The sequence below is a fragment of the Schistocerca serialis genome, chromosome 7 (genome assembly GCF_023864345.2).
Source record: "Schistocerca serialis cubense isolate TAMUIC-IGC-003099 chromosome 7, iqSchSeri2.2, whole genome shotgun sequence".
Lineage (NCBI taxonomy): Eukaryota > Metazoa > Arthropoda > Insecta > Orthoptera > Acrididae > Schistocerca > Schistocerca serialis.
Window position 1 is genome coordinate 113031654 of NC_064644.1, and position 25886 is coordinate 113057539.

Genomic DNA, 25886 nt, shown 5'->3' on the forward strand with positions numbered 1-25886 from the left:
GTTGGTTGGGTTGGGGTTGTTTGGGGGAAGAGACCAAACAGCGAGGTCATCGGTCTCATCGGATTAGGGAAGGACGGGGATGGAAGTCCGCCGTGCCCTTTCAAAGGAACCATCCCGGTATTTGCCTGGAGTGATTTAGGGAAATCGCGGAAAACCTAAATCAGGATGACCGGAAGCGGGATTGAACCGTCGTCCTCCCGAATGGGATTCCAGTGCGCTAACCACTGCGCCACCTCACTCGGTAGAGGAAGAGTTCGTATCTGTGGGTTGTGTCATCAGAAGCTATTTGCTTAGGGATATATATACGGGTTCGCTGGCCCGAGAGAAGTTTGGGGATTGGCGGTAGCGTCGTGACAAAAGGCGGTCACGAGGTCCGATCTGCCGAAGCCACCAGCTACGCAAGAGGGCCTGCGCAGAGTAAAGATACAGCATTCGCCATGTTAGACTTATGCGTTTGTTTGTGGACCAAACTTCTTTGTTAATTCCGAAACTACAACTAAAGCTAATTGTGTTTATGTTCTTAATATTTTAAGCCTTAAAACACGATAGATGCCTTTGTGTGACTAAAAAACGAATGATCCTACTTTATTTGTAATGTGTGTGCTGAAATAGGCCTCACTAAATTATTTTACAGGTCCTTGTCTCCAGAATAATAATATAAAATAATTGTATTAGCAGTTAAAATGGTTGGTTACCTACCTGCGTAAGTAGTGTCTGACTACTATTAACAAGGTGTGGGGTGGAATTCCATGCCCTTGGTCAGTCAAGAAAGGGACGGTTAATGCTCGTTGTTGATGATGCTGGAGTTATCATCCGATGACGTCGCATATGTGGCTCGATCGGAGACAGGTCTGTTGATCCAGCAGGCCAAGGTAACATGTCGACAATCTGTAAAGGGTCTTGGGTTAAAACAGCGTTATGTGAGCGAGAGTAATCCTGTGGAACATACCACCTGGAATGGTGTTAATGAATGGCAGCACAACAGGTCGAATCACCAAACTGACGTACAGATTTGCAATCAGAGTGTATGGGACAACCAACATGGTGCTCTTGCTGTCATACGAAATCGCAACCAAGGTTATAACTCCAGGTGCAGGTGCAGCGTCTCTGGCATGCAGAGAGGTTGGATATCGGCCCTCAACTGGCCCCCTCCTAACCAACACACAGCCATCACTGACACCAAGGCAGAACCAACTTTCATCTGAAAACACAACAGACCCCCACCCTGCGTTCCAATGAGCTCCAGATTGACACCACTGAAGTCGCAAATGGCGGTTGTTACGGGTCAATAGGAAGCACTCTACACGGCCTCTGGCTGGCTTGCAACGGCTCATTTTGCCACTGTGGTGCTAACTGCTGCCGACGCAGTACGATGCGGCATAGCCATGTACCGAACACGTTGGCCTTCCTTCTCGGTAGTGCCACGTGGCTGTCGATAGCCCGATCTTCTTGCGACCTTACATTCTGTGACCACCGCTGCTAGCAGTCATGTACAGTGGCTACATTCCTGTCAAGTGTTTCTGCAGTATAGCTTAAGAAACATCCAGCTTCTCGTAGCCCTTTAACACGACTTCGTTCAAACTCAGTGAGGTGTTGATAATTGCGTCTTTGTTGCCTTAACGAAATTCTTGCCCAACATCAGCTCACTGCGTCCAATCCCAGACGCTCTCGACCGTTACAGCGTGTATCTAAAGCTAAACCGATAAGCATCCTTACGTGGCGCTATTAGCGCCGGTCTTAGGAGACTGGTGTGATCATCTTTCAGATGTAGAGACAGGCTTATATGTTATCCCTTCCTTTTTGTGGTTATTAATTATTATCAAGTGAAACACATGAAAGGGATTATATATATATATATATATATATATATATATTTGTAGGTGGCCAAAGATAAATATTAAATTATGTTTCAAATGAGCGCCAGGCTACCTACAAATGCTTTCGGAGAAATGTAATGCAGGGTAAGTTCACTGAACTAGAATAAATCGTATCTTCGAAAGCATGCATTTTTTGACTAAATAAAATTAGCGAAGCTTTGCACTTTAGTTAATTGAATAACTTGAAATGATTCTTTCTGCTCCGGCTGTGGTGATACGTCACACAAAAAAATAAATTTAAATACGCCGCGTAATGGCTGCCAATTGTTGCCAGTCAAATATCACTGCTGCTCGCTTCGCAGATACTGAAAAAATGCTAAATAACTTCTTCCAATTATTAATTCAGGAAGAATTGTTTGCACGCGTTCTTTAAGTAACACAATGCACACACCTTTTGCAAATGTATTTCCACTAAGCACAGAATACACACTTGAATTATTTGCTACGTACAAGAACAAATAGAACAAAAGCTACCGCTTTACAATAGCAAGCGTACCTTACATACATCAGAACAAATGGTCTGACTCGAAGTGATTTTAAATATCTTTTTTCTCTTATATGTAATGACAAAGGTAATAATGTTAGTCCGAGAACGTTATGCACTACGATCTCGTCTATATAAATAATGTCTTTTTATTACATTGTAATCGATATACTCTTTCTTTGAAGCTAATTTAATACATTTTCATAATTAATTAGTCGTTTATGTCCCTATAATATTATTCAGAGTCCTTTTATTATTTACTTCAAATATATCGGCTTGAATATTTCAAAAGGGACACTATACTTACCAACTTTCATTTATGTCGCACAACTCCTCCTTGGTGGTGCGACTTTCTTTCAGTCAGGGTATGTGTATAGATACTTTTGGTCAGGTTCTGTATGTTGCTTTGCATTGTCGTATTGTCAAACAGGGGTCACTACTATTTAAATTTAAGTCGCTTTCACTCCGGTACAAGTCGAACATGACTTCTAAGATGTTTGATTATTTACACCTTCATTTTACTTCTCTTAAGTACGCCGGTAGAGGAACAAATTTCCATGACCAGTAATTGGTCAACAGGGGGAGGGGGGGGGGGGGGGGTAGATAGCGGGTCACGGTGTCACCTCTCCACAGGGACTCGACGGGCTGAGTCCTGTGATTCTGCAGACAGCGGCCCGTCCGGCATTCGTATCGGCTGTCCGCCGTACCTCTGTGTGAGGCGAATGGCCTACGCACAGACACCGGATCTCCTCCCCAGAATTTCTGCCATTTCCAGGCCGTCCGTAACAAAAAGAAATACAGCATTATAAGGCGAGGGAACCTGCAATTGTTCGGACTACACGAGAAATTTCCCATAAATGTAAATTAAATGCGGCCTAATCGATGTAAATCCTAACAGGATACGCCTGGCGTTTAATACCTTTTTAGCATTCTCGAGTTTTTTCTGGAAAGCTTCTTTTGCTATCACTCATTTGCAAGTTTGCGTAGCGATAAGGCACTTTCACCGTAACACCGTCTTCCGTGAAACAACAGATTTTTAATGCAGAACTTAAGATACAGGCTTATTATTCGTTGGCATCTGTTTCCACTCAAGGCTGGTCGAGCAGTTACAGGATCGAAGTTTTTATTCGGTTGGCAAATTTTACATAGTTTGACAATATATTTAAGTATGTTTTTTGCAACTAAAACGGGTAGTCGAAAAGCTTTCATTATCATCTCGAGAGAAAATAGAGTTTAATTAATAATTTGTTGTTTCGCATCTATACACACACACAGACATCCCGGAGCAAGAGAAACGTATCACGGCTCTAGAGGAGCCAAACAAGTATAGCCCAGCCCACTGGTGAATTGGAGTATCGTGCTGTAATTCTTTCTTACACTTGCAAGGAAACAACGCTACTACGATGCACAATGAGTTTGTGGCAGTATACGGCAACAACACGCCATCACACTCGTATACTGTGGTTAGCTGGCACAGACAGTTCCATTGTAGTCAGTAACCTACGAATGGCGAACGAAGCGGTATAGCATTCTATTGTGTAGAACGTAAAATAAAAAGAGGCCCTCGTGATCAAAGTCTTGCGTATCAAATTCGAGACGATAGGGAAAGAATGAGAACCATTCATGGATCAGTTTTCAACATCTTCCCTTTGAACATGACAAAGTTCGCCGACGACGTCTACATTCCGCGACTGCTCACAACCGCCCACAAGGCCATACCGAAATGAGGCAGCAGCGGGAAAGTCGCAGTGTCGGGCCAATCTAGATGATATCTTTAGCGGCCTAATGACCATGGACGAGTGCTGGGTTTGTCACTACAACCCCGAGACGTAGGAGCAAAACAGAGGAAACATGTGGATTCACCACCGCCTTGCGTCCACCAGGGTTCGGTATTAGATCCTGTACTCTTTTTATTGTATGTCAGTGACATGTCATCGGTTTTCTTCGACTGCAGTACCACGTGTAGGCTGATGACCTCCAGTTGTACAGAAGTATAAAACCAAAAAACGTTAATACACCTATCGAGAATCTTAAGACAGACCTGAGTGAACTACCAAAGTGGGCGCAGAATATAGGGACGAGCTCAACCCATCGAAAACCCAAACGGTACTGGTTGGTCATTCTAGTCTGATTAACCTGAAATATCGGGTATCCTTACCATCTTTTATTCTAGATGGAATCAGGAATCAGGAAAGCGTCTAGGAGCAATAATACATGAAACTCTAAATTTGATTGAGCATGAACTGCAATATACAAGAAGGCATCAGTATCTCTTCGCGCCCTACAAAAATATAAGAAGGTCGTCCCTCTTGACCTGAAAACAAAGAACTTGTACAAATATTTACACTTCCAGTCATTCAATGCAGCGATGTTATCCTACAAGGTCTTTTCCCCTGGAAAGCTCACTGCGCATGAAACTGGTTATGAATGCCTGTGTTCGTTATATCTGCGATTTTCTTCTCTTTGATCATACTTTACCATCATATGCGCAGCTATCCTGTCTGTGCAGAGACTTCCATACCCTCTATCTTCTCTACTGTCCTATCAACGTACATTGTTCCTTATCTCTCACGTTGTCCTTAACGGTCTTGTCCCAACAACAACACGGAAAGATTCTCTCCCATCAGAGCAAAATCCTTTCTGTCCCACCCCATCGTTCAGCTACTTTCTCGATGTTCTTCCAGCAGCAGGAACCGGAAGCTGGAATAACCTCCGAAATTATATTAGAGTAATGAGTAACATCTCCAGTTTCAAAAGACAGCTAATGAGGTATCGCCGGCCGGAGTGGCCATGCGGTTCTAGGCGATTCAGTCCGGAACCGCGCTGCTGCTACGGTCGCAGGTTCGAATCCTGCCTCGGGCATGGATGTGTGTGATGTGCTTAGGTTAGTTAGGTTTAAGTTGTTCTAAGTTCTAGGGGACTGATGACCTCGGATGTTAAGTCCCATAGTGCTCAGAGCCATTTGAACTATTTAATGAGGTATCTAGTGAAGGATGAATGCGTACCATTCTCCCTGTACGCACTCATAACCTCCGTACGTCCTTCTTTTCCAACCAGATCTTCCTAATTTTACCGTATTCTTAGCTGGCACAGTCTCCTTACATTTCATTTCCCCCAGAACTCGCGGTATCAGAAAATATCTATTTGATATGTTCATAAATTCTTTGTGTACCTGCCATTGTCATTATTGTTATTATTGTCAGTATTGTCAATATTGTTATTATTATCATCGTTATCAGTGACAGCAGCAGCAGTAGTAGTACAAGTATTGCAAATGTTAGCTTTATAAGTTTATACTCAGTATTACTTACATTGTCATTATAGACACTCAAATCATTTTACTACTGTTTGACGTATTAAAATTTTTATTTCTTAAGAAGCTGTGATGGAAAAAGGTATTGTATGTGGAGAATCCTGTTCCGATGTAAGAGAGAGTCTGATGGTCCCAATCATATCAGGTTAAAAAAATAAACAAAAAATGGTGAAGACCCGACCAAAATAAGTCAGGATGATGCTTTTCTTTTTTTTGGGGGGGGGGGGCATGCAATGATGCAGTACTAGCAGACTACGCTCGTAAGGAGCGTATTAGCGTACTACTTTAACCTCCTGACGTTTCAGTCACAAATTCTGCTTCTTGGACCCACCAAATTTTGGTTTCCCCCCCCCCCCCCCCCCCAATATCCTCCGTATTCTTCTGTCATGGCACCCTCTCCGGTGCAGCTGAGATAACATTGCATGGGATAGTGGCATATATATGGGGGTGGGTAATACTCTGATAAATCTTTCTTCATGGATGTCGTGGCGTGGCGGGTTGATAATAGTAAGAAATTTTTGCAATTCGCCGTCTTTTACCACAGCCTGAAAACCATTTTTGCGGTCAGCCAGAAAGCCATGGAGGACACACTAACCATAGTTTCCAGTCTGCAAGTCCGCATTCTTGTTTCGCTCACTGAAAGAAAATGTTTCTTCCTCTCTAATTACTCAGCGGGATCATGAACTATGATTATGAATAAAGGTTTTGAGCTCTAACTGATTCAATTATATTCAGAAAAAGTTCACACGCAAAACGGAATACTATTCCTCATAATAACAATAATAATGTTCCTATCATAAACTGCTCTAGTAGCACTCCAGAGGCGACCTCTGCCGTAAGTTCCAGTTAAACTAATCTTCGTGACTTCTGTTCATCATAGATAATTGCAAGCCACAAAGTGGCAAATAATCTCACCACTTGCCATGCAATTTTGTTAACATTATGGGCAGCACACAAACTGTCACTTCCATGAAATCTAAACGATCCAGGACGGAGTACAGTCCACTCGAGCTCACTTCCTGTTTGTCTCGCAAACATGTATTTAGCAGCAGCTTCGCTGTGACGTCATCCGAAGCAGCGCCTGAGTCGGCGTTTGACTGACGCGGACAGAGTGATGGCTCCGCGCGAAGTTTGTGTCGTTTTAGAAATCTAAACAATCCAGGACGGAGTACAGTCCACGCAAGTTCACTTCCTATTTTTACCGAAAACATGCCACATTACTTGAGCTTATCTAGAATTATTCTGTGATTTACACAATCAAAAGCCTTTGAGAGACCACAAAAAATCCCAACGGGTGACTTCTGGTTACTGAGAGCATTTAATATTTCATTAGTGAAAGTATATATAGCATTTTCCGTTGAAAAACCTTTCTGGAAACCAAAGTGACATTTTGTTAAAACTTTATTTTTAAAAAGGTGTGAAGCTACTGTACAATACACTACTTTTTCAAGAATTTTGGATAAGGCAGTCAGAAGAGAGATCGGGTGGTAGTTGTTGACATTAGACGTATCCCCTTTTTTTGTGCAGTGGTTTAACAATGGCATATTTCAGTCTATCTGGGAAAATACCCTGCTTAAGAGAGCTATTACACATGTGGCTAAGAATCCCACTTATCTCTTGGGAACAAGCTTTTATTATCCTGCTGGAAATGCCATCAGTTCCATGTGAGCTTTTATTCTTGAGAGAGTTTATTGTATTCCTGATTTCAGAAGGAGAGGTGGGTGGAATTTCAATTGTATCAAATTGTGTGGGTAAGGCCTCTTCCATTAACTACCTTGCTCCTTCTAATGAACATTTAGATCCTATTTTCTCTACAACATATAAAAAATAATTATTCAAAATGTTTTCGACTTCCGACTTGTTGTTCAATTTTACATTTTCTCCATTGGTAATGCCGTCATCCTGTACTCTTGGTTGCCCTGTCTCCCTTGCAATAATATTCCAAATTGTTTTGATTTTGGTATCAGAGGTATTAATCTCAGACATGATGCACATGCTTTTACTCTTTCTTGTTGTTAGATACAGTTCCCTTTTGTGGTTACAAGATATTTTTATTCCTTTAGTAAGCCAAGGTTTTTTTGCATGGTTTCTTATAATTAGATTTAACTATTTTCTTGGGGAACCGGTTTTCAAAGTCTCTTACAAATGTATCATGAAATAAGTTAAAATTTAAATTAGCATCCGGTTCCTTGTACACTTCATCCCAGTCTAACCGCTGAAGATTTTCCCTGAAATTTCTAATTGTTGAATCATTAATTGAACGCACAACTTTGGAGGGTAGTTTTGAATTACTGAATGGAGCTATGTTATATACTGTAGCTAGCTGAACGCCATGATCAGAAAAGCCATTCTCAACAGGACAAGAATTTATGTTTGTAAACTTACCTTGGTTACTGCCTCCCAGGCCGTATTTGTATATGGGCGCAGCGGACGGCCGAAGGGAACATTTGACGTCATCTGCTGTATGCCCTGGTAGCAGAATCTAAATGGCCGCTTTCTCGGACACACATTATTTAATAACTAATGAATTAATTTACAGTCTTCGTAATATTTGTATGAAGAGAGTTAAGTTAACTTTAATCACAGAAAAAGTTTTAGCTCGCCTGCATTTAAACTTTGCCGGCTAGAGTTTTTAGGACGTAACCGGCAGTGGAACATTGAACTACTTCTTTAAGAGTTCTTGTATTGATTGTTATTTACGTTAAAGTCTTGAAGCTTCTTATCGTTATTTGATAGATATAATCAAGTGCTGTCATTAATACAAGTGACAGTTAATCTATTACAAATTAGGATGTTTTTGTTCCAAATTTAGTTTTTATTAAACTACTTGAAATCTATTAGAAGAAGCTTAATGGGGTCACAAAGTCAATGTTTTTTATATCAAACTGAAGCTTCATACCACTTTTCGTCTTTCTGAGTCTAATACTTAGCGCCTTCAATTTTTCGTAAAAACGCCGATTTTGACCAAAATATAGCTCCTATCAAGTTCAGACTTGTAACAGTTGATTGCGACATGCATGTGCGTATTCATAACAATTTTTGGCTGTCTAGCTTTATTATTGAGTGCCACTTGTTTTTCGCTTAAAACTATGTATTTAGCGAAATATATTCAGTTGATCACTCTGAGATCTGACAATTTAAACGTTAATATACTGAAGCGAAGACCACAACAACAACAAAACACTGAAGCATATATTGACAGATTTTGGAAAAACTACTTTAATTTTTAGTGTCATCCTTAGATTATGGTGCTACGCACAGGCGCGTTATGATGAAGTTGCGCTACTAGCAGTGAAGTGTTGTAGGTTCCGGCACACTCGCTCGCCTCTGTATTTCTCAAATGATACAACGCTTGCAGAATGAGATTTTCACTCTGCAGCGGAGTGTGCGCTGATATGAAACTTCCTGGTAGATTAAAACTGCGTGCCGGACCGAGACTCGAACTCGGGACCTCTGCCTTTCGCGGGCAAGTGCTTTACCAACTGAGCTACCCAAGCACGACGAAACAGACGAATAGAACGAAACAGACGAAGATCGCGAAGCGCGTTGAATTTCCCAACAGACGACAATGAACACGGCGAGAGGCAGAGAAACCAAAGGACAACGAAATTAACGGATTGAAGAATCAAGAATTGCGATACAGTCTTACGATAAAAGGCTGTAAAACTATCGAAAGACGAAACAAAAACACATTGTGATAAACAAATTTTACAAATAAGCAAAAGCGCATATCCCACTGACCAGATGACCGGCCTCATTAATCTCAACAGCTATTTCTACAACATACCCACTGCTGAAAGCGAATAATCAACCAAATTTATCCAAACATTGTTTACCACTATACCTATCCAGATTATACCTGTCTGGCTATTTTAAAGAGCAATTTTGACAACTAAAAATAATATCGTCGACTACGCCAGCTTCAATATTCAAAAGAAAATTCTCGGTGAAGACAGAATACACAACTTCCCTATAAAATTTCTAAACACTTTTCAAGTACTACAAATGCCGCAACACTGCCTTCGACTTAAAACTGAAACTCAGATCATACTACTCAGAAATCTCAACTCACCAAATGTACGTAATGGAACAAGACTGGTCGTCAAACAACTATCGAATAACATCATCTAAGCCGAACTTATGACTGGAAAGCACAAAGGACACACAGTATTTATCCCCAGAATACCACTGATCTCTAACGAACTTCCATTCCAACTTAAAAAACTGAAATTTCCAATCAGATTAGCTTACAGATTTACAATTAATACAAAGCGCAAAGGGCAAACTTTAAAAGATTGGAGCAACAGCCTCAAAGACTCCTGCTTCTCTCACGGTCAACTACGCGTAGCTTTCTTGTACATATACAACGCGGATAACAAAATGAAAAGTTTTGTTTATAAACAAGTGTTGTAAATAGTTAGGATATGTTTTCAATAAACTTTTTTTACCCCTTATAATTTAAAGTTATAGCATAGAGTTATAGCATAGCCTCCGAAAAAAAGAGTATAAATTAAATAATCGATACTCAACAGTGGAAGCGCTATATGCGCTCTCAGAATATTAATTTGTAGTATCTTTGCCATTTTGTACAAAAGGGATGAACGTTTTTTTATTTCATTGTCTTCCTGGTTCTGATGTTCTAACTGACGGACGCTTATTGTTCACGGTCTGCAGATAATACTATTATCTGTAGTAGTACTAGTAATATTTTGAATATATATGAAATTTTTATAGAATCATTTTTGTAGCGACGCCATTAATGATAAAAATGATACAAGCTATTTTAATAATTTAATGCTAAAGGTATTAACAAGAATAATCTCAATAAATACGAAGCGGCGTCTTGTAATATTTTCCAATTCGTTTTTGGCCAGAGGTACAACTTTATTAAGAGTAACTTCTATAAATGTGTACGCTGCCATTGCACATAGGCAGCTATCCTTGAGCATTAGGCCTCACAGGAAAAATAATTAAGCATATTGTTTAATTGGCTTTTCGCTTAATATTAAAGAAAAATTTTTTTTTACTCCATCGTGAGTAAGACGGATGTCTTCATTTTGGAATACGTATGATATTTCTGGCGATAGCGCCCTGAGAAAATTTAGCCGTGGTGTTAACAAACATAAAAAAGAATTTTTAACAAAACAGTTCATTCAATTATCAGAATATGCTCTTTCAAAAAAAAGTTACGCGATAAAGTTTATCCTTTTATTCCAATTAACACACAATCTCATATACACTCCCTGAGAGAAGCCGAGTACCCCAGCTATTCCTGTATAAAATCTGATAGGGGTCCATTAGATACCTGAGGCATCATTCAATTTTAGCAACTCCAGCTCGTTTCCATTATAGTCGAATTGCAGTTACAGTGCTGGAGGAGGTTATCCAAATCCCATTTAAGACAGATGTTTTCATTAGTTTGAGATGCATCTGCATGTACTGTCTTTTGAAAATTTCATATTAAAAGCTGAGTGACGTTACGTCTTGTTTTTCGCTATTTGATAACCGCCAGAAGTTGCACTTCCCTTTCAGTAAGGTACGATATACACCTACAAGAGAGTAGTCTCATTTTACGGGAGTGTTGAACATTGGGCCCACCTGTCCCTGTTGACATCAATAAACGTTCCGAACAATCACACAGCGTCCAAAGTTAGCTAAGAAGAAGTTGTAACGGAACGAATGCGCGATTAGAAACAGCTATTGGCTGCTGACTGTCTCATAATCCTGTTTAACGCGCAGTTTTATGGTACTAAAAATTGCTCTCTACTTCCGTGTGGTTGACTAATTGCGGACTGCCCTGAGCAGCTCTGAGTACTGAAAAATATGGGAGAATATGAGGTGTTTTGCTCGTTTCGCAGTGCTGTTGTGTGAGTACGACACCATTTGAAAGTGAACGAGCACTTGCGACAGTGAGTACTAAAGTACGAAATTGGAAGAGCCGCGCTCCGCTGTGAACGCCAACGACGCCAGTTTAAAAGCAGGGCTTTGTGACTTCCGCCATAACACTCCAATTCCGCGAACCGCCGCAGTCGAGGGCCGTGCCAATCAGTTTAATTCCCCCTTCCGGTCGATTTCTTACGGCAAACAACTTCTGTAATGGTTCCGGCGATCGACGCACATATCCAGTCACTGGCTACAGGTAATGAAACGCGAATGGCTATCGCTGCAGTAAATTCGGAACACACACTTGCCAACTTGATGGTCTCTCTGAAACGCTGTGCAGTTGTCGATTAACTTTTACATAGCTAGGAATGAGAAAGGTGTTCTGCCACAGCATCAATTTCCACCCAGCCATGAAAAATTAAGTTGAATTCAATTTACTTAGGAAACGGATGTTTTGCACATGTTAAAATTTACCTGGAATAAGGAGTACAACAAATTTTCAACTATCTACTGTATTTTGTGGCGAAGATATTTCTTCGCAGCTAGTTGTTAGATAACTTACTCTGGTATTCGGGTTCTTCGCTAAAATCTCAACAGAATCACATTGCTCTCGCCCACAACTGCACCTCCCATCTGGTTTCTTTTGAAAATCTACATCATAGAGGATACTGTACAAAAGACATGTAACCGTCAAAGATGTCGTGAACGAAGAAGATACATTAAATAGCTCCCAAATTATGTTTTGACTTTTAATACAGTTACAATAATATTAGTTGAGAGCTGCAACTGTATTTTAAGTTATTATGAAATGACATATACTGCAACAGTTACTTGTTACTAATATTTTTTAGCACGACGAGTTTCGGCAGCATACTGCCATCATCAGGTGTATGTATAGCTACAGGTTAGTTTTCTTTGCTGTGTGTGCCAGTAAGGTTATGAGTTAAAACATACCTGTAGTAGTGTGTACATTATGTGATAAGCGTGATCAGTCATTTTGTTATTGCATTTACTTCATTTTGTTTATTTTTTTTTTTTTTTGCAATTGCGTAGTCTGGCGCACAGACCACAGTAACAAGTCCGTCATAACTTAACACTTTCACAATCATTTGTATGCATTAATCCAAAGTGTATTAAAAGCCTAGATAAACTAGTATTATTGCTAAAAGAATACTACACAGTGAAGATGAAACATTTGAATCTACATGACTTGCCTTACCTTCTGCTCACCTAATATTTGCCATGACATAACTATATCTAGGTACAAATGCTTCATTTTCACTGTGTACTACTGTTTTGGCGAAAGAAACTAGTTTATCTTAGCCAGACAAATAATTATCAACAAAGATGTAAGTGAATGCACTAACAAAATGACTAATCATGATTGTTACGTAATGTACACACTATAACTTATTTATCTTCTTGAACAGGCGCCTTTTTGACACGTAATATGACTGGCACACACAGCAAAGGAAACTAACCTCACTTCATAGTAACTACAATTGTAAAAGTGACAGTAAACGCACTTGATAGCGGTAGCATGTCGAAATACTTTGTGCTAATAAAATATTAGCAACAAATAACTGTTTCGGTAATTATTATTTCATGAAAAAAGTTACTGCAAATATTTCACTAGAATATCTGTTGTTACAAATTTCAAATTATACTTAAAATACAGAAGGGTTACAATATGATAAAAATACAGTTACCAAAAAATTACGAAGTTGTGACAGACTCACAAACAATTGTAATTCATATAATACTTACTTGTAGAAAATGTAAATAAACAAATAAAGCATATGGACTGAAAATAAAAAAACTGAGATGATTGATACCGCATCGCGAAAAGAATGGCACCAACCAGTACCCATGAAACGGAACCCAATACCCAGAAAATATTAGAAGTGACTTAGTGAATTTCTGTGCAGATAATCCACTGCTGGAAATAGTTTTCTGTCTCCCTCATAGCTTGTACACTTTTTTAAAAATCGGAAAATAAATCGTAGGGAACAGCTGAATACCGCCACATGTGAAATCGAGATAGAAGTAAACCTGAACTGACTGCATATACATCTACACCTACGCTGCACAATCCACTTCACGAAGTGCGGCTTAGGGTATTTCTGTTACCAGTATATGTTCCCTCACACTTTCCCCACCCTCTTTCCTGTTGCAGTCGCGAATGAGAAGTGCATAGAGTACTGTCTGTGAACCTCTGCATGAACTCCAGTTTATTTTTATGGTCATATCGCTACACATATGTGGGAGAAAGTAATAAGTTACAGCAAATTTCAGCAACAAATCTCTCCATGATGCACTTCGCCTCTCTTGTAGCGTCTTCTGCTGAAGACTGTGTAGAGCATCTCCGTAACTATCTCGCACTTACTATATGATCCTCTGACGAAACGCGTTTCTCCTCTCTTCTGTCTCTTCTATTAAGTCAACCAAATAAGCGTCCCGTATTGCTAACACTCAAGAATCGGTCGAACAAGGCTTTTATAAACCATTTATTTCGTGCTTTCGTGGATGAATTGCATTTCCTTAAGAAGCTTATACAACGAGACAGGAAACAAAATATGTAAGAATGACATTTTTACTAACCAGGTTTCAGTCTTTCTCCGATTTTATTCAATTTATATATCAATGATATGATTAAAAATGGAAAGAGAAACAAAGAAACACAAAAGGATAAAAATACATAATTACTATCATATAAAAATATCAACGTATGCTGACGACCAGACTACAATAGACATTTCAGGAGAAGAAATGCAAAGACATATCTTTACATTAAACCATGTTCGCCAAAATTATAATTTCAAAATATGTACAGAAAAGAAAAAAGTAATTGCATCCCGAGGGAAACAAAAGGTGCGCTCATAAATAATGATTGAAAACAAAATTATAGAACAAGTAGGTCACTTTAAGTACCTGGGCTGCGATATTTCTTTTAATCACGATAAATACAAATAAAACAGCAAAACTACAGGATGTCTGTGGAGAAATAAAGCGAATGATAATCATAAAGACAGCTAAAGAAATACAACTGAATAGCTGTTTCAGTGCTACTTTTCGGTTTGGGGCTTGGATCGCAAACAAGAAAAACATAAACCGAGTAGTGACGTCAGAAATAAAATTCCTCAGATCAGTTAAATGAAGTAAAGAAAATAGGAAACGAGGATATCAAAAATTAGCTTAAACTATTTGCAATGACAGATCAAAACGACACATATAAGCAGAAATGCAAGCAACATGTAGAAAGATATCCTAAAAAGCTGTTCATTATATAGCCAAAGTGGTAAGGGACTTGGGCAGGTCCAGGACGTGGTGGAGCTAAGACACTGAAGCCACAACAGGTTCCTCGGACCTAATCCATGAATGTAGATAAAGATGATGATGCCGATGAGAATCTCTCACTCTATGTGAGACAGATTCTCCAACATGTTATGTTACTTTTTCATCTGCATCTACATCTACATGGTTACTCTGCAATTCACACTTAAGTGCCTGGCAGAGGGTTCATCGAACCATTTTCATACCACTTCTCTACCATTCCACTCTCGAATGGCGCGTGGGAAAAAGGAACACCTAAATCTTTCCGTTCGACCTCTGATTTCTCTTATTTTATTGTGATGATCATTTCTCTTTACGTAGGTGGGTGTCAACAAAATATGTTCGCATTCAGATGAGAAAGTTGGTGATTGAAATTTCGTAAATCGATCTCGCCGCAAAGAAAACCGCCTTTGTTTCAGTGACTGCCACCTCGACTCGCGTATCATATCAGTGACATTCTCACCCCTATTGCGCGATAACACGAAACGAGCTGCCCTTCTTTGCACTTTTTCGATGTCCTCCGTTAATCCTACCTGGTAAAGATCCCATACCGTGCAGCAATATTCCAGCAGAGGACGGACAAGTGTAATGTAGTCTGTTTCTTTAGTGGGATTGCCGCATCTTCTAAGTGTTCTGTCAACAAAGCGCAGTCTTTGTTTCGCCTTCCCCACAATATTATCTATGTGGTCTTTCCAATTTATGTTGCTCGTAACTGTAATTCCTAGGTATTTAGTCGAATTGACAGCCCTTAGATATGTGCGATTTGTCGTATACCCGAAATTTATCGGATTACTTTTAGTACCCATGTGGATGACCTCGCACTTTTCTTTGTTTAAAGCCAGTTGCCGCTTTTCACACCATGCAGAAATTCTCTCTAGATCATTTTGTAATTGGAATTGATCGTCTGATGATTTTACTAGACATTAAATTACAGCGTCATCTGCAAACAAGCTAAGGGGGCTGCTCAGATTATCACCTAGATCATTTATGTAAATCAGAAACAGCAGAGGGCCTATGACACTACACTGCGGCACGCCAGATGTCAGTTCTGTTCTACTCGATGATTTACCGTCTATAACTACGAACTGTGACCTCTCTGAGAGGAAATCACGAATCCAGTCACACAACTGAGACGATATTCCATATGAACGCAATTTGATTAACAGTCGCTTGTGAGGAACGGTATCAAAAGCCTTCTGGAAATATAGGAATATGGAATCGATCTGAGATCGCTTGACAGTTGCACTCATTATTCCATGGGAATAAAAAGCTAACTGCGTTGCACAAGAACGATATTTTCATTGCTGGTGGTTACTTCTAGGCATTGTACAGTAACTATCGTAAAAACAAGTTGCATTTGCGTGAATAATAACGGCTTAGATAGCAAACCAGAATTGATCGAAGAAGCGAAAACTGAAAACTGGGGGGAATGTGTGTAAAGAAAACGAAACTGAAGATAATTTTATAGAAACAGAAGCAGATGTTGATGAACTAAGACTGAAGATATGATAAGATGATAGAAATTAGATGTAGCATTGAAAGAAATAAGGCACCTGCAGCAGACGACATTCCTTCAGAATTATTGTGATCTTTCGGAGAGCCAGCCATTACAAAAATATTCCACCTGGGCTGCGACGTATGATACAGGTGAAATACCTTCACAGTTCCACGAGAATATATATTTCCAATTCAAAAATAGGCAGCTACTGACGAGTGTGAATACTGCGCGAACCAGAGGTTTCATCAACCATTATCACAAACTACCGACACGAATTATTTACAGAAGAATTGGAGAAAAATGGTAGAACCCAACCTCAGGGAAGATCATTTTGGGTTCCAGAAAAAAGTAGGAACACACTAGGCGATACTGGGGAATACGATTTGCCTTAGAAGACAGGCTGAAGAAAGCCACGTCTACATTTATAGCACTTGAGGATTTAGAGATAACTTCTGGCAATGTGGACTGGAACACATTCTGAAATTCAGAAGGGGGCAGAGATAAAATACAGGAACTGAAAGGTTACTAGCAACTTGTACAAAAACCAGACGGTAGCTTTAAGAGCTGAAGGACATAAAAGAAGCAGTAGTTGTGAGGGGAGAGATACAGTGATATTTATTTCTACTTTGAGTGAACTTTGAAAGAAAAAGTAAAAATCTGAAAAGGATTTAAGATCAGTGAGAAGAAATATAAAATATTGGGTTTACGAAGGACTTGGAAGGGCAATTTAAATAAATGGAAAATATCTTGAAAAAAGATTTAAGATGAACAACTGCAAACCAAAAACAAAGGTAACTGAATGTAGTTCAATTACATGAGACGATACTGGAGCGATTAGATTAGAAAATAAGACACTAGGAGTGTTACACGCGTTTTTGCTATTTGAGCAGTAAAATAAGTGACTACATTCGCTAGTAGAAAGAATATAAAATGCCGACTGGCAATAGAAAAAAAAGCATTTCTCTCAAAGATAAATTTGTTAACATCGAATATAAATGTAAATGTTTGAAAGTCAACATTATCTCCGAAAAAATACATATGTATGTGGCATGCAAAGTGCTCGGTGGTCATAGGTGTGGAGCCACTCTTCTGAAACAAAAACAGGTCAATAAATAGAAATTTCAAGTCAGGTTGTATAGAATGGGAGAGGGGGGAAACTTATGAGGTCGCGTTACCAACATAGCAGCCATTTTAGAAGCCACCATCTTGGATGCAACTCATATTATTCACATTCAAAGTTGGTCGTGTGACGTACCTAAAGAATAAAGAAAAACAATCCTGACATTCATCTGAGCGTAGCTTTACAAATTCTGACAGACGTTTCTTATTTATGGGTGACATGAAAGATGACGACGTTGCACAAACCAAAATCGCTGAGTCGTCATGATATCAGGAGATAGGAGCACCCGTGTTGCTGCAAATGATTTTGTTCAGCGCCACCCAAACAAACCACTCACCACCCACTGGGCAGTGGTGAAAGTTCTTGCGAAATTCCATGCAACTGTGTCACAGACAAACTGAGAGATGGACGATCGGAAACGACTAAGGATAAAACATCAATCGCTGATCTGGCACCGTTCAGTGAGAGTGCAGACCTCTGTACTCACCGCACTCACACAAAACTTGGTTCGGCTGTCTAGAAATAACGAGAGTTTTGGGCACTCATAAATGACACCCTTGCAAATTCCAAATGTGGAAAAATCTCAAAGAGGAAAATCCATTTCGTCAGGTTCGGCTCGTACGAGGGGCGTTCAATACGTAATGTACCACTTTTTTTTTAAGTAGGTTGGTTTTATTCATGATTCCAATACTCTATGTTATTCCCCACTACGAAACCCTATTTTTGAGCATAATCTACGTTCAATGTGAAGGCCTTACGCAACCTTACTGGGAGGGCCAGGATGCCCGCATGGTTACTCTCTGCCGGTTGGTGTCGGAGTCAACGTCTTGCTGCGTCAATAACCTCCCCATCATCCACGAACTGTTTCCCACGGAGTGCATTCTTCATTGGGCCAAACAGAAGTCGGCAGGTGCGACATCTGGGCTGTAGGCAGGATGAGGAAGAACGGTCCAATGAAGTTTTGTGAGCTCCTGGTGTGAGTGCAGACTTGTGTGAGGCCTTGCGTTTCAAGGAGAAAAAGAAGTTCGTTTGCATTTTTGTGGCGACGAACACGTTGAAGCCGTTTCTTCAGTTTCCTGAGGGTAGCACAACACACTTAACACTATGCCGTCCGGCGACACCACAGTGGTGTCGTGCAGTCTATAGCGGTCAACGGCCGGCGACACTACAGTGGTGTCGTCTGCATAGTATCGCTCAGTGGCCAGTGACAGCACAGGGGTGTCATGAGCATAGTACCGCTCAGTGGCCGGCGACAGCATGTTAGTATCTTTTGCATTCTGTTGGTGTTTTTTTAAATTAACAATAAGTTACACACGACAGCAAATGTTTTGTTTTTATAAGAGACAATAGGATTATTTACGATGAATGCGCGGACGTCTTGTCTGACGTTCCGGACGACTTGACCGATAGGGGAGAAGACACTGGATATCAAAAAAATGAAAGTGAAGCAGAATCGAAGGAAGATAGTTCAATAAGTCCAAGAAGAATTCGGCGAACGCTATGGTTGTCAACTGATTCGGCTGAATCAGACGAAGAAGACAGTGCACAGTGGTCAGACTTTGATTTACCGAGGACCAATAATAAATTTGAAGGATCCCCGGGTCCAAACAAATTTCCCAAAGATACACAGAGCGTCGAGGATATCGTACAATTCTATATTGGGAACGATCTATCTGAATATATTAGCAACGAAGCCAAAAAGTACTACAGTCAAAATTGCAGTAGAAGGAAACTGGATTTAAAAAATGCCAAATTTATCGACGTTACGGGACCCGAACTTAGAAAATGGTTTGGGCCTGCTATCCTTATGGGGTATTGTAAGAAAAGCAAGGTTCAATGATTAGTGGTCAACGAATCCGTTCTTAGACACACCGATATTTCACAAAACGATGTCCCGCAACCGATTCAGACAAATATTGTCATTTTTCCGACAGCAACAATAAACTGGATAATGCCGACCGGCTTGTCAAAGTGCAATTCGTAACTGATTATTTTTCCAAAAAGTTTAAAGAAACGTTTAATCTAAGTCAAAACATCTCAGCTGATGAAGGAATGATACCGTGACGTGGACGGTTAAATTTTGAAGTTTATAATCCGTCAAAAATTACGAAATAAGGCATACTCATTCGGATCCTGTGTGATTCGAGTACGGGATACATTTCCTCATTCCAGATATATTCCGGCGCTGGACAGCCTTTAGCAAAAACAGTGATGGAACTATTGACACATTCTGATGGAAAGTGGCATCACCTTTGCATGGATGTAACAGTGTAGAACTTGCAGAGAAGTTACTTGAAAAGAAAATTCGAGTTGGTGAAACGATATGGAAAAATAGATTTCCGGTAAATTAAAGGGCGCAATCATCAACGGAAAGGTGACAAGCGGCCGGCGACAAGCCAAGTAATCCGACGTAACGCTGCCGGCGCCAAGCGAATAAATTTGTACGAGACGTGCGGACGACAAAGTGTTAATAGTTAATCGTTGCGCCATGAAGAAGGACGTCAAACAAAATAACCTCTTCAGAATCCCAGAAGACCATTGCCATGACTTTACCGGTTCAGATCGTGGCTTTGAACTTTTTCTGCGGGGGAGATTTGGAGTGGCGCCACTGCGCGGTTTACCGTTTTGTTTCCTGTTCCAAGCGATGAATCCATGTTTCATCGCCTCTGGCGATGTTCGACAAAAAATTGTCACGGTCACCCTTGTAACGTGCAAGCAATTCCACACACATCGTCCTTCGTTGCTGTTTATGGTCTTCTGTTGGAGTGGAACCCAGCTGGCGCACATCCTTGAGTACCCCATCCAGTGGACAACTGTGTCAGCACTGCCAACAGAGACATCCAGTTGTGCAGCAGCGAGATGCTTCACTGTTTTTTGTCGGTCTCCTAGGATGAGAGTGTCCGCACGTTCCAACATTGCAGGAGTCACAATTTTATGTGGCCGACCGGCTCACGGGAGATTTGACAAGTTTGCGCGACCTTCTTGCGATGATGACAGACGCCTCGCCAAACGAGTTATCGTGCTTTTGTTAACTGCGAGGTCTCCGCAGACATTCTGCAAGCGCCTATGAATATATGTGATGCTTTTCCGCCAAAAGAAAATGACAGCTATTTGCTTGGAACGTACATGGGTTACAGACGCTATTTTGGAGGTTCAGTGTAGCGTCTCCGCCTATCGGAGCTTTATGAAATTATAGGGTGCGAAGCTGAAATATTCCACGATGTTCGCAACCAATTCTGCATTTATTTCAACCGAAATTGGCCTAGAAAAAAAGTATGTTGCATTACTTATACAACGCCCCTCGTAGAATTGGTTATATGCAAGCTTGATGAAAACGGTTGTTTCCCCCAAGTCGTAAAGTACATTTCTATGTGAACGGAGGGGTAAATAAACAAAATCACATATTTCAGTCAAATGTCAAGTTTGGGTGAATCGTTAGAAGGTAAATGGAACATCGAATGTGATGCGGAACAAGGTGTTCTCGCTTTATTGGGCCTTTCCTCATGGATACACAAACTGCAGCTTGTTATCTGCAGTTATTGAACGAAAATGTGCTGCCGTCGCTGCTGTATGAAGACGGGCCTTATATCGCTACTGTCTGGAATCTGTTCAAATGTGTGTGAAATCTTATGGGACTTAACTGCTAAGGTCATCAGTCCCTAAGCTTACACACTGCTTAACTTAAATTATCCGAAGGAAACACACACACACACACACACACACACACACACACACACACACACACCCATGCCCGAGGGAGGACTCGAACCTCCGCCGGGACCAGCCGCACAGTCCATGACTGCAGCGCCTTAGACCGCTCAGCTAATCGCGCGCGGCTCTAGAACCCGTGTATCGGGAGAATGACTCATGTGTGCACAATGAAAGATGGTCTGAAGCGGGTTCAATCGAGTACGTAGTTCTAATTTTCATCTTCTAGAGGACAGTAGGGGACAGAGAGATTCAAGGAACAGATCAAGAAAATGTTTTTGTGAATTGTTCTGTTTATTTCTCCAAGGTTTTTTGTTTATTTATGTTTGTACAGTTTTGTATATGCTTTTAGCAGTGCGAATGATATGTGAAGGTGGTCTAAAGTGAATATATAAATCATTGTTCTACTGACGAACGTTGTACGAACTAGTGTGAGAAAGTTTTAAGACGGTGTGAATGCAGACGACGGGGAATTTTGTATCATTATTAGTTAAGTAAGTTTATGGTAAAAAGAAAGTTAATTTGAGTGCGGATGAAAATAGTTAATAATGTAAAGTGTAAACAAAATGTCGAAATGTTAAATCTTTATTTCGGAAAAAAGTACAGTTCGAAAGTGTGTTATTTGTTGATTGGTTAGTCATGAAAAGCACTGACTAACGCGGGGGAATAGTATTTCTCTATTGGCCTTAAAGAAAACTGACCACTCAGAACGGACTACTCTTCCCGCGTCTTTTCTCTTGGAGATATAGAATGCTTAGAGCAGTCTAAGGGATCGGAGCCCAGCCTTTCAATGGTACGGTCGTGTGTAGTATCAGCTCCGAAGGAATTTATAATTTGCCGGTTTTAGTTGTGCTACATGTATCAAAAGTGTTTTAAGGTGAAGGCAATTTTATTCCGGTGTGTTTTTTAGAAAGTACGGATTTTTTAAGTAATTTTGTGCATGTGAAAACACAGTAATTCCGCGTGGAATATTGAGCAGATCGGTGACTAAAAACTTGTGTGCATTGGGTATCTATAAACCTAGCAGTACGGCAAGCATTTGTATTTAAGGACAGTCCGTGCTTAGTAGCCGTTCAGATTTCGGAAAATACGTTTCCGTAAGATTGCTAACGTGAATGAAAGGTTAGCATGGGCTTGGCAGTGAACGTGTACATTATTAAGGTTCAGAATATACCGAAGTTTTGGCAGTATTTCCACCTTTCATTCAAAATGAAGACCATTTCCCGATCCTTGGAATAGTTACGTTGTATGTAGCCTGGTGCGAGCTGCAGTACGGTAGGTTTCTGCTCGGCTTTCCTATCGGCGATCTGCTGCAACGAGTTCACATGTAGGTGTAGGTAACGGGCGAAAGAAACCGCGCCGCCGTAGATGGTACTCCACACCATTAAAGAAGAGCTGTTTAGACATACCTGGCTGTCCACTTTGGCCACAAAGGGCAAGTCATAAGGTCGAGTGGCCGGAACGTTCCTTAGATTGAATTCCATTAGACTTCTGTGTGAACACGTGCATGCGGTTGTGTATGTGATGAAGATCAGAAACCATGACACTTATCAGGCAGCAGGTCATTAATGCTTATGCTCGCATTCTTCTACATGTGTTGTTAAAGTCCTTGAAGAATGGATGAAGCGGATGGCAATCAACTCAAAAAGTGATGGACAACCTCATCCAGCGTAAGCCAAAGTTTTACATGTTGTCACCAACATTCACCTTGTTTTGTACAAAACGTGACATAACACCCTGCTTAGAGAAAGCTCTATTCCAATGAAAAGACACCATTGTTCCTCTCGTGCAGACTGGAGTCTAGTGAACACGGCATGCCAAGTTCCCTGCACTCGCTACTCGCCGTTGATGTTCCAGAATTCGTATTTAACGTTGCGTAAGATAAACAGACATCTTAGGTCATGATATTGCCACAGTTCTGTGGGATTTCTAATGAACACTTCTAGCACTGTAACTTGATGTTCTTTCGAGCGTAATTGGTCGTCATGTAATACGCGAAGTGCCAAAGAAACTGGTATAGGCATGCGTATTGAAATACAGAGATATATAAAGAGGCAATATACAGCACTGCGGTCGGCAACGCCTATATAAGACAACAAGTGTCTGGCGCAATTGTTAGATCGGTTACTGCTGCTACAATTCCTGGTTATCAAGACTTAAGTGAGTTATAGCCGGCACACGAGTGATGGAACGTAGCATCTCCGAGGTAACGATTAAGTGGGAATTTTCCCGTACAACCATTTCACGAGTAGACCGTCAATATCTGGGGTCCAGTAAAATATCAACTCTACGACATCGCTTGCGGCCGGTAAAAGATCCTGCAAGAACGGGACTAATGACGACTGAAGAGAGTCGTTCAACGTGAGAGAAGTGCAACCCTTCCACAAATTGCTGCAGATTTTAATACTGGGCCATCAAGCAGTGTCAGCGTGCGAACCATCAACGAAACTTCATTGATAAACGCACCCGTATGCCCCTAATGACTGCACGACACAAAGCTTTACACCTCGCTTGGGCCAGTCAACACCGACATTGGACTGTTGATGACTGGAAACACATTGCCTGGTCGGACGAGTCTCGTTTCAAATTGTATCGAGTGGATGGACCTGTACGGTTATGGAGACAACCTCATGAATCCATGCAACCTGTTCGAACTGTTGGATGGTCTTTAATGGTGGGGGGCCTGTGCAGTTGGAGTGAAATGGGACTCCTGATACGTATGGATATGACTCTGAGAGGTGATACGTAAGCATCTTGTCTGATCACCTGCATCCATTCATGTCCAGTGTGCATTACGACGGACATGGGAAATTTCAACAGGACAATGCGTCACCCCACATGTCCAGAATTGCTACACAGTTACTCCAGGGCACATTCTTCTGAGTTTAAACACAAACACTAGCCACCAATCTCCCCAGACATGAACATTATTATGCATATCTAGGATGCCTTGCAACGTGCTGCTCTGAAGAGATCTCCACTTCCTCGTACTCTTTCGGATGTACGGGCAGTCCTGCAGCATTGATGTTAATTCCCTTCAGCATTACTTCAGACATCAGTCGAGTCCATGCCACGTCGTATTACGGCATTTCTGCGTGCTCGCGGGGGCCCCACACGATGTTACGGCAGGTGTACCAGTTTTTTGGGCTCTTCAGTGTAATTGTCTATCAATTCAGCTGTGGTGGTTTTTCATTAACATATTGATTGCATGAGTGGATAATTTGGAGTGTGGATGTGTATATCGCCTGCCGATGTGAAGACGAGACTTCGTGATGTTATCTTATTTTAACCAATGATAACTTCGTAAGTAAAATAACTGGCAGCCATTTCCGAGTATGGCACTTACGTCTATCGGAACCTACAGATCCGAGTCACGTGTAGTAGCAATCCATTTCAACAATACTGTGTCTGATGAAGATAGGACACCTCACCTTTCAATGTCCTGGGAGAAATATCAGGAGTGAAGACACTAGGTCAGAACAAATTAAAGAAGTGTGCAATCTTCTCCGACGCGTTAAAATCTTACTGTAATTTGCACAGTCTGCAGTTTGCGACGTTTTCTAAGCTTGTGTTTGATAAAAATAATGTCTGAGCTACAATAAATGATGCCACAAATCCAATTTATGGATTTTATCAATAACATGCCATGGATTAAATTGGCTGCAGTCCTTTCCAGGAGACTGATCTCAGAGTTCACTAGTGCTGTCTGAATATTAATAAATCAGAACCATGTAGTTAAACCACATTTCTTTCGTAAACGCAGTTCACAACACAAGGTCACAGTACCAACGTCCATCGGCTATGTTTTCCCACTGTTGCCGACTAAAATATGTAAGACATTCACAGAAATAAAAGTATTGTGGATTTACACGATCTTCTACGACGACAGTTAACTCTGAACTGCCTTTCGGCGTATGTCTAAAATATATTTATAGGCTTGCCTCTCTCCACAGTTTCAAGGTATATGACGCCACAAAAACGATGAAGAATTATGCACTTCGTAGTGGAATTATGTTGCCTGAAGGCTACCGCTATTTTAATTTATATTAGTTTTAACTCAAAAGAGTTTCCCCTTAGTATATTAAATTATTGGGAATTTATAGTAATGTGGTAGCAAAACCACTTGATTCCATTTTCCTTTCCACAACTCTTTCTGCTATCTTAACAAAATACAATTAATGTAATTTTGTACGAAATTGAAAACAATTGCTAAATGATCTGTAAAATCTTAAAGGAATGTTCCTGTCGATTCCAAAACTGGTCTTAGATTTTGCGAGTCTGAATTTACGGATAATTTTGTATTATGATTAATACTGTAGTAATATTACTTCATCTGACGCGTTTGGGTGACAGCTGCATGAGTAAATCATTATCTTTCCTCGACCAGTATTAGTTGATTGAACAATTCTTTTGAAAACAGTCATTTAACTGAATTTTAATATTGCACCACAGCTCCCTTGGACAATACATGATACAATTTTGGAAATAGCCAATCAAGTAGGTTCCCCATGAAATCTATTTCTCTGTTATGATCTTTAGTTGTCATAGATCCTCAGTTCATGGTAGCAAAATGCCAGGCGATGAATTCAACTGGTTTCAACACTCGAAATATGAATTCTAAAATACGGTTTCAGAAGGATTGTGCGGTTGGGGTCCTATCTATGGAATCA